General features: G+C 33.0%; 1 long non-coding RNA gene across 4 annotated transcripts; it reads right to left on the bottom strand.

The window, feature by feature from the left end:
- Nucleotides 1-9198: 9198 nt before the first annotated feature.
- Nucleotides 9199-12639, bottom strand: LOC146897853 (uncharacterized). 4 transcript variants are annotated; one of them, XR_015022674.1, is made up of 4 exons: nucleotides 11489-12639; nucleotides 11133-11217; nucleotides 10944-11054; nucleotides 9199-9415 (listed from the first exon to the last, which is right to left on the bottom strand). It is a non-coding gene; the product is annotated as an uncharacterized LOC146897853 (long non-coding RNA). The 4 variants fall into 4 exon arrangements; XR_015022673.1 differs by having other exon boundaries at nucleotides 11133-11337; nucleotides 11489-12406; XR_015022675.1 differs by having other exon boundaries at nucleotides 11133-11244; nucleotides 11489-12406.
- Between the last annotated feature and the right edge of the window lie 3315 nt (nucleotides 12640-15954).

The following is a 15954-nucleotide window of genomic DNA, read 5'->3' as shown; positions in this document are numbered from 1 at the left end:
ATTTCATAGGAACTATTACATGCTTCGATTCGATAAGGCTAGGCCACTTTATGACCTTTTTAGTGAAATAAAAAGGTAAAAAACGAGTAAAATCCATAAATTAACAAGGAAATTCACTTAACCCCCATTTTGGCCTTTTTAAAAAATTCTGAAATAAACCATGGATGTCGTAGATATGCTTGTTAGATTTCCTAGGAACTATTACATGCTTCGATTCGATAAGGCTAGGCCACTTTATGACCTTTTTAGTGAAAGAAAAAGGTCAAAAACGAGTAAAATCCATAAATTAACAAGGAAATTCACTTAACCCCCATTTTGTCCATTTTCGAAAATGATAAAATCAACCTTGGAATTCGAATATATGCTTGTTAGATTTCATAGGAACTATTACATGCTTCGATTCGATAAGGCTAGGCCACTTTATGACCTTTTTAGTGAAAGAAAAAAGGTCAAAAATGAGTAAAATCCGTATATTAACAAGGAAATTCAATTAACCCCCATTTTGGCCTTTTTAAAAAATTCTAAAATAAACCATGGATGTCGTAGTTATGCTTGTTAGGTTTCCTAGGAACTATTACATGCTTCGATTCGATAAGGCTAGGCCACTTTATGACCTTTTTAGTGAAAGAAAAAGGGTCAAAAACGAGTAAAATCCGTAAATTAACAAGGAAATTCACTTAACCCCCATTTTGGCCATTTTTAAAAATTCTAAAATAAACCATGGATGTCGTAGATATGCTTGTTAGATTTCCTAGGAACTATTAAATGCTTCGACTCGATAAGGCTATGCCACTTTATGACCTTTTTAGTGAAAGAAAAAGGGTCAAAAACGAGTAAAATCCGTAAATTAACAAGGAAATTCACTTAACCCTCATTTTATCCATTTTTGAAAATGATAAAATCAACCTTGGAATTCGAATATATGCTTGTTAGATTTCATAGGAACTATTACATGCTTCGATTCGATAAGGCTAGGCCACTTTATGACCTTTTTAGTGAAATAAAAAGGTCAAAAACGAGTAAAATCCATAAATTAACAAGGAAATTCACTTAACCCCCATTTTGGCCTTTTTAAAAAATTCTGAAATAAACCATGGATGTCGTAGATATGCTTGTTAGATTTCCTAGGAACTATTACATGCTTCGATTCGATAAGGCTAGGCCACTTTATGACCTTTTTAGTGAAAGAAAAAGGTCAAAAACGAGTAAAATCCATAAATTAACAAGGAAATTCACTTAACCCCCATTTTGTCCATTTTCGAAAATGATAAAATCAACCTTGGAATTCGAATATATGCTTGTTAGATTTCATAGGAACTATTACATGCTTCGATTCGATAAGGCTAGGCCACTTTATGACCTTTTTAGTGAAAGAAAAAAGGTCAAAAATGAGTAAAATCCGTATATTAACAAGGAAATTCAATTAACCCCCATTTTGGCCTTTTTAAAAAATTCTAAAATAAACCATGGATGTCGTAGATATGCTTGTTAGGTTTCCTAGGAACTATTACATGCTTCGATTCGATAAGGCTAGGCCACTTTATGACCTTTTTAGTGAAAGAAAAAGGTCAAAAACGAGTAAAATCCATAAATTAACAAGGAAATTCACTTAACCCCCATTTTGGCCTTTTTAAAAAAAATTTAAAATAAACCATGGATGTCGTAGATATGCTTGTTAGATTTCCTAGGAACTATTACATGCTTCGATTCGATAAGGCTAGGCCACTTTATGACCTTTTTAGTGAAAGAAAAAGGGTCAAAAACGAGTAAAATCCGTAAATTAACAAGGAAATTCACTTAACCCCCATTTTGGCCGTTTTTCAAAATTCTAAAATAAACCATGGATGTCGTAGATATGCTTGTTAGATTTCCTAGGAACTATTACATGCTTCGATTCGATAAGGCTAGGCCACTTTATGACCTTTTTAGTGAAAGAAAAAGGGTCAAAAACGAGTAAAATCCGTAAATTAACAAGGAAATTCACTTAACCCTCATTTTGTCCATTTTTGAAAATGATAAAATCAACCTTGGAATTCGAATATATGCTTGTTAGATTTCATAGGAACTATTACATGCTTCGATTCGATAAGGCTAGGCCACTTTATGACCCTTTTAGTGAAATAAAAAGGTCAAAAACGAGTAAAATCCATAAATTAACAAGGAAATTCACTTAACCCCCATTTTGGCCTTTTTAAAAAATTCTGAAATAAACCATGGATGTCGTAGATATGCTTGTTAGATTTCCTAGGAACTATTACATGCTTTGATTCGATAAGGCTAGGCCACATTATGACCTTTTTAGTGAAAGAAAAAGGTCAAAAACGAGTAAAATCCATAAATTAACAAGGAAATTCACTTAACCCCCATTTTGGCCTTTTTAAAAAAAATTTAAAATAAACCATGGATGTCGTAGATATGCTTGTTAGATTTCCTAGGAACTATTACATGCTTCGATTTGATAAGGCTAGGCCACTTTATGACATTTTTAGTGAAAGAAAAAGGGTCAAAAACGAGTAAAATCCGTAAATTAACAAGGAAATTCACTTAACCCTCATTTTGTCCATTTTCGAAAATGATAAAATCAACCTTGGAATTCGAATATATGCTTGTTAGATTTTATAGGAACTATTACATGCTTCGATTCGATAAGGCTAGGCCACTTTATGACCTTTTTAGTGAAAGAAAAAGGTCAAAAACGAGTAAAATCTATAAATTAACAAGGAAATTCACTTAACCCCCATTTTGGCCTTTTTAAAAAATTCTAAAATAAACCATGGATGTCGTAGATATGCTTGTTAGATTTCCTAGGAACTATTACATGCTTCGATTCGATAAGGCTAGGCCACTTTATGACATTTTTAGTGAAAGAAAAAGGGTCAAAAACGAGTAAAATCCGTAAATTAACAAGGAAATTCACTTAACCCTCATTTTGTCCATTTTCGAAAATGATAAAATCAACCTTGGAATTCGAATATATGCTTGTTAGATTTCATAGGAACTATTACATGCTTCGATTCGATAAGGCTAGGCCACTTTATGACCTTTTTAGTGAAAGAAAAAAGGTCAAAAATGAGTAAAATCCGTATATTAACAAGGAAATTCAATTAACCCCCATTTTGGCCTTTTTAAAAAATTCTAAAATAAACCATGGATGTCGTAGATATGCTTGTTAGGTTTCCTAGGAACTATTACATGCTTCGATTCGATAAGGCTAGGCCACTTTATGACCTTTTTAGTGAAAGAAAAAGGTCAAAAACGAGTAAAATCCATAAATTAACAAGGAAATTCACTTAACCCCCATTTTGGCCTTTTTAAAAAAAATTTAAAATAAACCATGGATGTCGTAGATATGCTTGTTAGATTTCCTAGGAACTATTACATGCTTCGATTCGATAAGGCTAGGCCACTTTATGACCTTTTTAGTGAAAGAAAAAGGGTCAAAAACGAGTAAAATCCGTAAATTAACAAGGAAATTCACTTAACCCCCATTTTGGCCGTTTTTCAAAATTCTAAAATAAACCATGGATGTCGTAGATATGCTTGTTAGATTTCCTAGGAACTATTACATGCTTCGATTCGATAAGGCTAGGCCACTTTATGACCTTTTTAGTGAAAGAAAAAGGGTCAAAAACGAGTAAAATCCGTAAATTAACAAGGAAATTCACTTAACCCCCATTTTGGCCATTTTTAAAAATTCTAAAATAAACCATGGATGTCGTAGATATGCTTGTTAGATTTCCTAGGAACTATTAAATGCTTCGACTCGATAAGGCTAGGCCACTTTATGACCTTTTTAGTGAAAGAAAAAGGGTCAAAAACGAGTAAAATCCGTAAATTAACAAGGAACCCTCATTTTGTCCATTTTTGAAAATGATAAAATCAACCTTGGAATTCGAATATATGCTTGTTAGATTTCATAGGAACTATTACATGCTTCGATTCGATAAGGCTAGGCCACTTTATGACCTTTTTAGTGAAATAAAAAGGTCAAAAACGAGTAAAATCCATAAATTAACAAGGAAATTCACTTAACCCCCATTTTGGCCTTTTTAAAAAATTCTGAAATAAACCATGGATGTCGTAGATATGCTTGTTAGATTTCCTAGGAACTATTACATGCTTCGATTCGATAAGGCTAGGCCACTTTATGACCTTTTTAGTGAAAGAAAAAGGTCAAAAACGAGTAAAATCCATAAATTAACAAGGAAATTCACTTAACCCCCATTTTGTCCATTTTCGAAAATGATAAAATCAACCTTGGAATTCGAATATATGCTTGTTAGATATCATAGGAACTATTACATGCTTCGATTCGATAAGGCTAGGCCACTTTATGACCTTTTTAGTGAAAGAAAAAAGGTCAAAAATGAGTAAAATCCGTATATTAACAAGGAAATTCAATTAACCCCCATTTTGGCCTTTTTAAAAAATTCTAAAATAAACCATGGATGTCGTAGATATGCTTGTTAGGTTTCCTAGGAACTATTACATGCTTCGATTCGATAAGGCTAGGCCACTTTATGACCTTTTTAGTGAAAGAAAAAGGGTCAAAAACGAGTAAAATCCGTAAATTAACAAGGAAATTCACTTAACCCCCATTTTGGCCATTTTTAAAAATTCTAAAATAAACCATGGATGTCGTAGATATGCTTGTTAGATTTCCTAGGAACTATTAAATGCTTCGACTCGATAAGGCTAGGCCACTTTATGACCTTTTTAGTGAAAGAAAAAGGGTCAAAAACGAGTAAAATCCGTAAATTAACAAGGAAATTCACTTAACCCTCATTTTGTCCATTTTTGAAAATGATAAAATCAACCTTGGAATTCGAATATATGCTTGTTAGATTTCATAGGAACTATTACATGCTTCGATTCGATAAGGCTAGGCCACTTTATGACCTTTTTAGTGAAATAAAAAGGTCAAAAACGAGTAAAATCCATAAATTAACAAGGAAATTCACTTAACCCCCATTTTGGCCTTTTTAAAAAATTCTGAAATAAACCATGGATGTCGTAGATATGCTTGTTAGATTTCCTAGGAACTATTACATGCTTCGATTCGATAAGGCTAGGCCACTTTATGACCTTTTTAGTGAAAGAAAAAGGTCAAAAACGAGTAAAATCCATAAATTAACAAGGAAATTCACTTAACCCCCATTTTGTCCATTTTCGAAAATGATAAAATCAACCTTGGAATTCGAATATATGCTTGTTAGATTTCATAGGAACTATTACATGCTTCGATTCGATAAGGCTAGGCCACTTTATGACCTTTTTAGTGAAAGAAAAAAGGTCAAAAATGAGTAAAATCCGTATATTAACAAGGAAATTCAATTAACCCCCATTTTGGCCTTTTTAAAAAATTCTAAAATAAACCATGGATGTCGTAGATATGCTTGTTAGGTTTCCTAGGAACTATTACATGCTTCGATTCGATAAGGCTAGGCCAATTTATGACCTTTTTAGTGAAAGAAAAAGGTCAAAAACGAGTAAAATCCATAAATTAACAAGGAAATTCACTTAACCCCCATTTTGGCCTTTTTAAAAAATTCTGAAATAAACCATGGATGTCGTAGATATGCTTGTTAGATTTCCTAGGAACTATTAAATGCTTTGATTCGATAAGGCTAGGCCACTTTATGACCTTTTTAGTGAAAGAAAAAGGTCAAAAACGAGTAAAATCCATAAATTAACAAGGAAATTCACTTAACCCCCATTTTGGCCTTTTTAAAAAAAAATTAAAATAAAAAATGGATGTCGTAGATATGCTTGTTAGATTTCCTAGGAACTATTACATGCTTCGATTTGATAAGGCTAGGCCACTTTATGACATTTTTAGTGAAAGAAAAAGGGTCAAAAACGAGTAAAATCCGTAAATTAACAAGGAAATTCACTTAACCCTCATTTTGTCCATTTTCGAAAATGATAAAATCAACCTTGGAATTCGAATATATGCTTGTTAGATTTCATAGGAACTATTACATGCTTCGATTCGATAAGGCTAGGCCACTTTATGACCTTTTTAGTGAAATAAAAAGGTCAAAAACGAGTAAAATCCATAAATTAACAAGGAAATTCACTTAACCCCCATTTTGGCCTTTTTAAAAAATTCTGAAATAAACCATGGATGTCGTAGATATGCTTGTTAGATTTCCTAGGAACTATTACATGCTTTGATTCGATAAGGCTAGGCCACTTTATGACCTTTTTAGTGAAAGAAAAAGGTCAAAAACGAGTAAAATCCATAAATTAACAAGGAAATTCACTTAACCCCCATTTTGGCCTTTTTAAAAAAAAATTAAAATAAACCATGGATGTCGTAGATATGCTTGTTAGATTTCCTAGGAACTATTACATGCTTCGATTTGATAAGGCTAGGCCACTTTATGACATTTTTAGTGAAAGAAAAAGGGTCAAAAACGAGTAAAATCCGTAAATTAACAAGGAAATTCACTTAACCCTCATTTTGTCCATTTTCGAAAATGATAAAATCAACCTTGGAATTCGAATATATGCTTGTTAGATTTTATAGGAACTATTACATGCTTCGATTCGATAAGGATAGGCCACTTTATGACCTTTTTAGTGAAAGAAAAAGGTCAAAAACGAGTAAAATCCATAAATTAACAAGGAAATTCACTTAACCCCCATTTTGGCCTTTTTAAAAAAAATTTAAAATAAACCATGGATGTCGTAGATATGCTTGTTAGATTTCCTAGGAACTATTACATGCTTCGATTTGATAAGGCTAGGCTACTTTATGACCTTTTTAGTGAAAGAAAAAGGGTCAAAAACGAGTAAAATCCGTAAATTAACAAGGAAATTCACTTAACCCTCATTTTGTCCATTTTCGAAAATGATAAAATCAACCTTGGAATTCGAATATATGCTTGTTAGATTTCATAGGAACTATTACATGCTTCGATTCGATAAGGCTAGGCCACTTTATGACCTTTTTAGTGAAAGAAAAAAGGTCAAAAATGAGTAAAATCCGTATATTAACAAGGAAATTCAATTAACCCCCATTTTGGCCTTTTTAAAAAATTCTAAAATAAACCATGGATGTCGTAGATATGCTTGTTAGGTTTCCTAGGAACTATTACATGCTTCGATTCGATAAGGCTAGGCCACTTTATGACCTTTTTAGTGAAAGAAAAAGGTCAAAAACGAGTAAAATCCATAAATTAACAAGGAAATTCACTTAACCCCCATTTTGGCCTTTTTAAAAAAAAATTAAAATAAACCATGGATGTCGTAGATATGCTTGTTAGATTTCCTAGGAACTATTACATGCTTCGATTCGATAAGGCTAGGCCACTTTATGACCTTTTTAGTGAAATAAAAAGGTCAAAAACGAGTAAAATCCATAAATTAACAAGGAAATTCACTTAACCCCCATTTTGGCCTTTTTAAAAAATTCTGAAATAAACCATGGATGTCGTAGATATGCTTGTTAGATTTCCTAGGAACTATTACATGCTTCGATTCGATAAGGCTAGGCCACTTTATGACCTTTTTAGTGAAAGAAAAAGGTCAAAAACGAGTAAAATCCATAAATTAACAAGGAAATTCACTTAACCCCCATTTTGGCCTTTTTAAAAAATTCTAAAATAAACCATGGATGTCGTAGATATGCTTGTTAGATTTCCTAGGAACTATTACATGCTTCGATTCGATAAGGCTAGGCCACTTTATGACCTTTTTAGTGAAAGAAAAAGGGTCAAAAACGAGTAAAATCCGTAAATTAACAAGGAAATTCACTTAACCCTCATTTTGTCCATTTTAGAAAATGATAAAATCAACCTTGGAATTCGAATATATGCTTGTTAGACTTTATAGGAACTATTACATGCTTCGATTCGATAAGGCTAGGCCACTTTATGACCTTTTTAGTGAAAGAAAAAGGTCAAAAACGAGTAAAATCCATAAATTAACAAGGAAATTCACTTAACCCCCATTTTGGCCTTTTTAAAAAATTCTAAAATAAACCATGGATGTCGTAGATATGCTTGTTAGGTTTCCTAGGAACTATTACATGCTTCGATTCGATAAGGCTAGGCCACTTTATGACCTTTTTAGTGAAAGAAAAAGGGTCAAAAACGAGTAAAATCCGTAAATTAACAAGGAAATTCACTTAACCCTCATTTTGTCCATTTTCGAAAATGATAAAATCAACCTTGGAATTCGAATATATGCTTGTTAGATTTCATAGGAACTATTACATGCTTCGATTCGATAAGGCTAGGCCACTTTATGACCTTTTTAGTGAAAGAAAAAGGGTCAAAAACGAGTAAAATCCGTAAATTAACAAGGAAATTCACTTAACCCCCATTTTGGCCGTTTTTCAAAATTCTAAAATAAACCATGGATGTCGTAGATATGCTTTTTAGATTTCCTAGGAACTATTACATGCTTCGATTCGATAAGGCTAGGCCACTTTATGACCTTTTTAGTGAAAGAAAAAGGGTCAAAAACGAGTAAAATCCGTAAATTAACAAGGAAATTCACTTAACCCCAATTTTGGCCATTTTTAAAAATTCTAAAATAAACCATGGATGTCGTAGATATGCTTGTTAGATTTCCTAGGAACTATTAAATGCTTCGACTCGATAAGGCTAGGCCACTTTATGACCTTTTTAGTGAAAGAAAAAGGGTCAAAAACGAGTAAAATCCGTAAATTAACAAGGAAATTCACTTAACCCTCATTTTGTCCATTTTTGAAAATGATAAAATCAACCTTGGAATTCGAATATATGCTTGTTAGATTTCATAGGAACTATTACATGCTTCGATTCGATAAGGCTAGGCCACTTTATGACCTTTTTAGTGAAATAAAAAGGTCAAAAACGAGTAAAATCCATAAATTAACAAGGAAATTCACTTAACCCCCATTTTGGCCTTTTTAAAAAATTCTGAAATAAACCATGGATGTCGTAGATATGCTTGTTAGATTTCCTAGGAACTATTACATGCTTCGATTCGATAAGGCTAGGCCACTTTATGACCTTTTTAGTGAAAGAAAAAGGTCAAAAACGAGTAAAATCCATAAATTAACAAGGAAATTCACTTAACCCCCATTTTGGCCTTTTTAAAAAAATCTAAAATAAACCATGGATGTCGTAGATATGCTTGTTAGATTTCCTAGGAACTATTACATGCTTCGATTCTGTAACGCCCATACTAAACTTATCTAGAATATTTAGAATGTGCGTTAGATTTAGTACTGGATACATTAAAATTACAATAATAAAATTTTCGACTGATTAAATATATACATCACTGCAAGATCATACATTTGCTATCTGAATACATGTCTGGAAGCGTAATAAATAATCTGAACTGATATGACACGAGCATGTGAAAATATATTATTCAGCCTCCTGAATTGTCTCCTTGCCACGTACAACCTGCTGATCTGAAATAAAATAAAAGGGATTGGGGTGAGACGGGATGTCTCAGTGAGTTCCACCTATCCTAGGTTGTAGGCAATCACAGGGAACCTAGGATCGCCATCTGTCTCTAAACTAAACCCATTCCGGGTTTATACTGTTTTATCATGCATAACTGAGCGATCGGGGGATAACTAGGATCGCTATCTGAATTACTAATATAATTCTAATACTAATGATAAAATCATAAACATAATCATAATGTCTGTCATATTATGTTAGAAATGTTAGCGTTGAACAAACAATATTATCTGAGTTGATTTTACGGAATAAACCCAGGTGGAGTAACCCCGGAATTTATTCCACTCTGACCGGTATATATATAAATATTTCCAACTGGCGGGAACCCAACTGACGGGGATACCGGACTCCTCTGATTATTGTGGGATCATCCTCGCGGATAGTGCCCGTTCCAACTGGCGGGAACCTTTCGTATCCAACTGGCGGGATAGCGAAAGCCACAATTTAAACATGTTTTAATATTATAACTTGATCTGATTCTCTGATAACTGAATCAATCCTCAACTCCACTACTGACGGGGAGATAGAGAGGAATAACTTATCCTAACTAATTTTCTTTTAATGAAAACATCCTGAAACTGATAATAAAGACGTAGTGACTCCGTCTTTATTCTGAAATTATTTCTGATACTAACCTATTCAGGTTCTAGGCATATCGTTGTCATATGCCATTTCTAAAAGGTTATAAAATTTTCCCCATATCCTGATAAATTAAATTCGACTAATTAAGCCGAACTTCCATAACTAGGATTCTTTATTTCCAATGATTGGAAATCTACCCAAGAATTATTTACATGACATACTTGTTCTAAATACATCTCTTATGCCAATGTGCAATAATTATGTAATGTCTCCTAAGTTGGAGGATTGCTAAATATCCTGTCGCATAGTAAGAAAATATGCATTAATGTCGATTTGAACATGTTTATGTTACTATCCATGTTGGAGTATCTTAAAACATTCCTGAATACATAATTGAATAAAAATGAATATTTCAAATTCTAGCCGAACAATGACTATATTTATGCATAATAAACTTTCTCGTAAAATTATTTAAGAAAATGTAACCAATTCTAATAGGCAAGTGTTAAATTCCAATATTTTTCTAAATCATTTACATAAATAAATTCATCATTCATCATTGGCCTTGTTTAAACAATTTCCTCCAACATCAACGCTAACATAAACATATTCATAACATAAAAGAGAATTTAGAGTAAACTAGTAACCAAAACATGTGACAATTCAATTTTCCAAATTATATGTATATCAATCTTCTATTCAAATTCTATCCTCCAACATTAGGACTAAAGTAGCATTGCACAATAACATAAGAAATTTTAGAACAAAATAATGGGAATCTAGCATTGATACAATTATGCCAACATATTCTAATAATTCTTAATCATATATTAGCATTCTAATGATATAATTTACTACCCAAAGGTGGGTTTACTAACTAAAGGAACTCACCAAAACAGTTTCTGGCCACTTTTGCAAAACAGCACGACACCTACATCAGCCCTCAAACTTCGAAATCATCTACAAACTTCAATACTGGACCAAAATCAGTGAAACTGGTGCCTACACGTCCGGAATTTCGTTAACTAACCATAGCAACAACAACCTCTTGATTCGGAGTTACAGAGAGATAGTTCTTACCGTTTTAGTGAAGCACTGTTCCAAAATCCGTAACCAGAATCCAGCAGAAATTACCAATCTTTAAACATGTTTTCCGACTTCATTCCTATTCCGAATTGCACGAAATTTATATCTGAATTGGAGGGAATTAAACGTAGAAACCAAATATACAATAATCACTTAATTCTGAATTACACAGTAACAGATATGGCCCAAATAACAGAACCTGTCCAAACAGCTTACATTAAAAACAAGGACAGCTTAAATTCAGCTTATTACTACTTTTATTTCTTCAAATTCGTGTGCCAACACCCAACAACAATAAACAACATTAAACTTAATCAACTTCTTAAAACAACTTATTTTTTTTTGGTTACCTTTCAAGCTCCAAGCAAAATCCCAAAATTATAAGCTCAAGCTTCCAATATTCATGTATCTAAGCTTCAGCCTTCACTTCTTCTGCTAGCATCCTGCTTCTAATGCCAAATCAACAGACATGTGGTCACCTTTCTACACATATAGTTCCATTCTTGACTCAATTTTACAAAATTCCCAATATTGATAAAGGAAGGGATGGCTCGGGTAAGAGAGAGGGAAAAGAGATTCCAAGCATTCATTGTGGTTTAGATGCTCATAGGATCATATTAAGGTGTTTTCATGTTGGATTCTAGGTAGATTATGGTTGAAGATTAGTGATTGGGTGTGAAGGAAAGAGGGAGCCGAGAGCCAAAAAGAGAAAGGGAAGGGAGCATGTTTTAGCAAAGGTGAGAAAAATATCCATAAGTAGAAAGGACCTTTTTGCCCTTTTCTTTTTCTACACTCTTCCTCAAGCAAAATTCCAAGGATAGAATAATTGATACTAAATTTTACATGCGGGGTATTACACTCTACCCCCCTTAAAGAAATTTCGTCCTCGAAATTCTAGGGATTTACTTGCTAATAAGCATACATAATTCCGACTTTAGACACCAGCATATGTCCGTTACTAACTGATTCTTTTTGACCGGCAAAATTATCGATTTTTCATTGCTACACAAGGTTCTTACATCATAACCATCGATACAATTTGGCTTAAGCAGATAGATAAAGAGTGATTTCAAAATCATGATTTCCAATTCCATGGATTAAAAGGATTCGATAATAACTTCCTTAATTGTGAGTCATGGAATACATTATACATTCCGGACATGACGGAAGGCAAGGCTCGCTGAGCTGATGTGTCTGATATCCTTTGAGTCAATTTCCTTGTTCCACATACTTCTTATAAATCTGACTTAGGTTACTAATACTTGTTCATCTTTACTAATACTTGTTCATCTTTTACTGAATACAATTTCTCATACGCTTATCTAAATAACACTTTCGTCGACTTTATCTTTTCGTGAACGAATCCAACCTTTGAATGATCCACCATACTTCGACTGGCTCCAATAAAATTTTGTTTCTGGACTATGCCTCACTTAACGAGGTCTTATAATAATAATCATACCATACTTCGTATAAAATCGTCCATACTCTGAGCAATATCCAATGCCAAGTTTAACGAGCATACTAGATATCCTAGGTAATTTCTAGTATGGGTGTTACAGATTCGATAAGGCTACGCTACTTTATGACCTTTTTAGTGAAAGAAAAAGGGTCAAAAACGAGTAAAATCCGTAAATTAACAAGGAAATTCACTTAACCCTCATTTTGTCCATTTTCGAAAATGATAAAATCAACCTTGGAATTCGAATATATGCTTGTTAGATTTCATAGGAACTATTACATGCTTCGATTCGATAAGGCTAGGCCACTTTATGACCTTTTTAGTGAAAGAAAAAAGGTCAAAAATGAGTAAAATCCGTATATTATCAAGGAAATTCAATTAACCCCCATTTTGGCCTTTTTAAAAAATTCTGAAATAAACCATGGATGTCGTAGATATGCTTGTTAGATTTCCTAGGAACTATTACATGCTTCGATTCGATAAGGCTAGGCCACTTTATGACCTTTTTAGTGAAAGAAAAAGGTCAAAAATGAGTAAAATCCATAAATTAACAAGGAAATTCACTTAACCCCCATTTTGGCCTTTTTAAAAAATTCTAAAATAAACCATGGATGTCGTAGATATGCTTGTTAGATTTCCTAGGAACTATTACATGCTTCGATTCGATAAGGCTAGGCCACTTTATGACCTTTTTAGTGAAAGAAAAAGGGTCAAAAACGAGTAAAATCCGTAAATTAACAAGGAAATTCACTTAACCCTCATTTTGTCCATTTTCGAAAATAATAAAATCAACCTTGGAATTCGAATATATGCTTGTTAGATTTTATAGGAACTATTACATGCTTCGATTCGATAAGGCTAGGCCACTTTATGACCTTTTTAGTGAAAGAAAAAGGTCAAAAACGAGTAAAATCCATAAATTAACAAGGAAATTCACTTAACCCCCATTTTGGCCTTTTTAAAAAATTCTAAAATAAACCATGGATGTCGTAGATATGCTTGTTAGGTTTCCTAGGAACTATTACATGCTTCGATTCGATAAGGCTAGGCCACTTTATGACCTTTTTAGTGAAAGAAAAAGGGTCAAAAACGAGTAAAATCCGTAAATTAACAAGGAAATTCACTTAACCCTCATTTTGTCCATTTTCGAAAATGATAAAATCAACCTTGGAATTCGAATGTATGCTTGTTAGATTTCATAGGAACTATTACATGCTTCGATTCGATAAGGCTAGGCCACTTTATGACCTTTTTAGTGAAAGAAAAAGGGTCAAAAACGAGTAAAATCCGTAAATTAACAAGGAAATTCACTTAACCCCCATTTTGGCCATGGATGTCGTAGATATGCTTGTTAGATTTCCTAGGAACTATTACATGCTTCGATTCGATAAGGCTAGGCCACTTTATGACCTTTTTAGTGAAAGAAAAAGGGTCAAAAACGAGTAAAATCCGTAAATTAACAAGGAAATTCACTTAACCCCCATTTTGGCCATTTTTAAAAATTCTAAAATAAACCATGGATGTCGTAGATATGCTTGTAAGATTTCCTAGGAACTATTAAATGCTTCGACTCGATAAGGCTAGGCCACTTTATGACCTTTTTAGTGAAAGAAAAAGGGTCAAAAACGAGTAAAATCCGTAAATTAACAAGGAAATTCACTTAACCCTCATTTTGTCCATTTTTGAAAATGATAAAATCAACCTTGGAATTCGAATATATGCTTGTTAGATTTCATAGGAACTATTACATGCTTCGATTCGATAAGGCTAGGCCACTTTATGACCTTTTTAGTGAAATAAAAAGGTCAAAAACGAGTAAAATCCATAAATTAACAAGGAAATTCACTTAACCCCCATTTTGGCCTTTTTAAAAAATTCTGAAATAAACCATGGATGTCGTAGATATGCTTGTTAGATTTCCTAGGAACTATTACATGCTTCGATTCGATAAGGCTAGGCCACTTTATGACCTTTTTAGTGAAAGAAAAAGGTCAAAAACGAGTAAAATCCATAAATTAACAAGGAAATTCACTTAACCCCCATTTTGGCCTTTTTAAAAAATTCTAAAATAAACCATGGATGTCGTAGATATGCTTGTTAGATTTCCTAGGAACTATTACATGCTTCGATTCGATAAGGCTAGGCCACTTTATGACCTTTTTAGTGAAAGAAAAAGGGTCAAAAACGAGTAAAATCCGTAAATTAACAAGGAAATTCACTTAACCCCCATTTTGGCCGTTTTTCAAAATTCTAAAATAAACCATGGATGTCGTAGATATGCTTGTTAGATTTCCTAGGAACTATTACATGCTTCGATTCGATAAGGCTAGGCCACTTTATGACCTTTTTAGTGAAAGAAAAAGGGTCAAAAACGAGTAAAATCCGTAAATTAACAAGGAAATTCACTTAACCCCCATTTTGGCCATTTTTAAAAATTCTAAAATAAACCATGGATGTCGTAGATATGCTTGTTAGATTTCCTAGGAACTATTAAATGCTTCGACTCGATAAGGCTAGGCCACTTTATGACCTTTTTAGTGAAAGAAAAAGGGTCAAAAACGAGTAAAATCCGTAAATTAACAAGGAAATTCACTTAACCCTCATTTTGTCCATTTTTGAAAATGATAAAATCAACCTTGGAATTCGAATATATGCTTGTTAGATTTCATAGGAACTATTACATGCTTCGATTCGATAAGGCTAGGCCACTTTATGACCTTTTTAGTGAAATAAAAAGGTCAAAAACGAGTAAAATCCATAAATTAACAAGGAAATTCACTTAACCCCCATTTTGGCCTTTTTAAAAAATTCTGAAATAAACCATGGATGTCGTAGATATGCTTGTTAGATTTCCTAGGAACTATTACATGCTTCGATTCGATAAGGCTAGGCCACTTTATGACCTTTTTAGTGAAAGAAAAAGGTCAAAAACGAGTAAAATCCATAAATTAACAAGGAAATTCACTTAACCCCCATTTTGGCCTTTTTAAAAAATTCTAAAATAAACCATGGATGTCGTAGATATGCTTGTTAGATTTCCTAGGAACTATTACATGCTTCGATTCGATAAGGCTAGGCTACTTTATGACCTTTTTAGTGAAAGAAAAAGGGTCAAAAACGAGTAAAATCCGTAAATTAACAAGGAAATTCACTTAACCCTCATTTTGTCCATTTTCGAAAATGATAAAATCAACCTTGGAATTCGAATATATGCTTGTTAGATTTCATAGGAACTATTACATGCTTCGATTCGATAAGGCTAGGCCACTTTATGACCTTTTTAGTGAAAGAAAAAAGGTCAAAAATGAGTAAAATCCGTATATTAACAAGGAAATTCAATTAACCCCCATTTTG

This window comes from Medicago sativa, chromosome 8 (assembly GCF_051527215.1).
Source record: "Medicago sativa cultivar Bolivia chromosome 8, Bolivia_mono, whole genome shotgun sequence".
Taxonomy (NCBI): Eukaryota; Viridiplantae; Streptophyta; class Magnoliopsida; order Fabales; family Fabaceae; genus Medicago; species Medicago sativa.
This window is presented reverse-complemented; position numbering and strand designations above follow the sequence as displayed.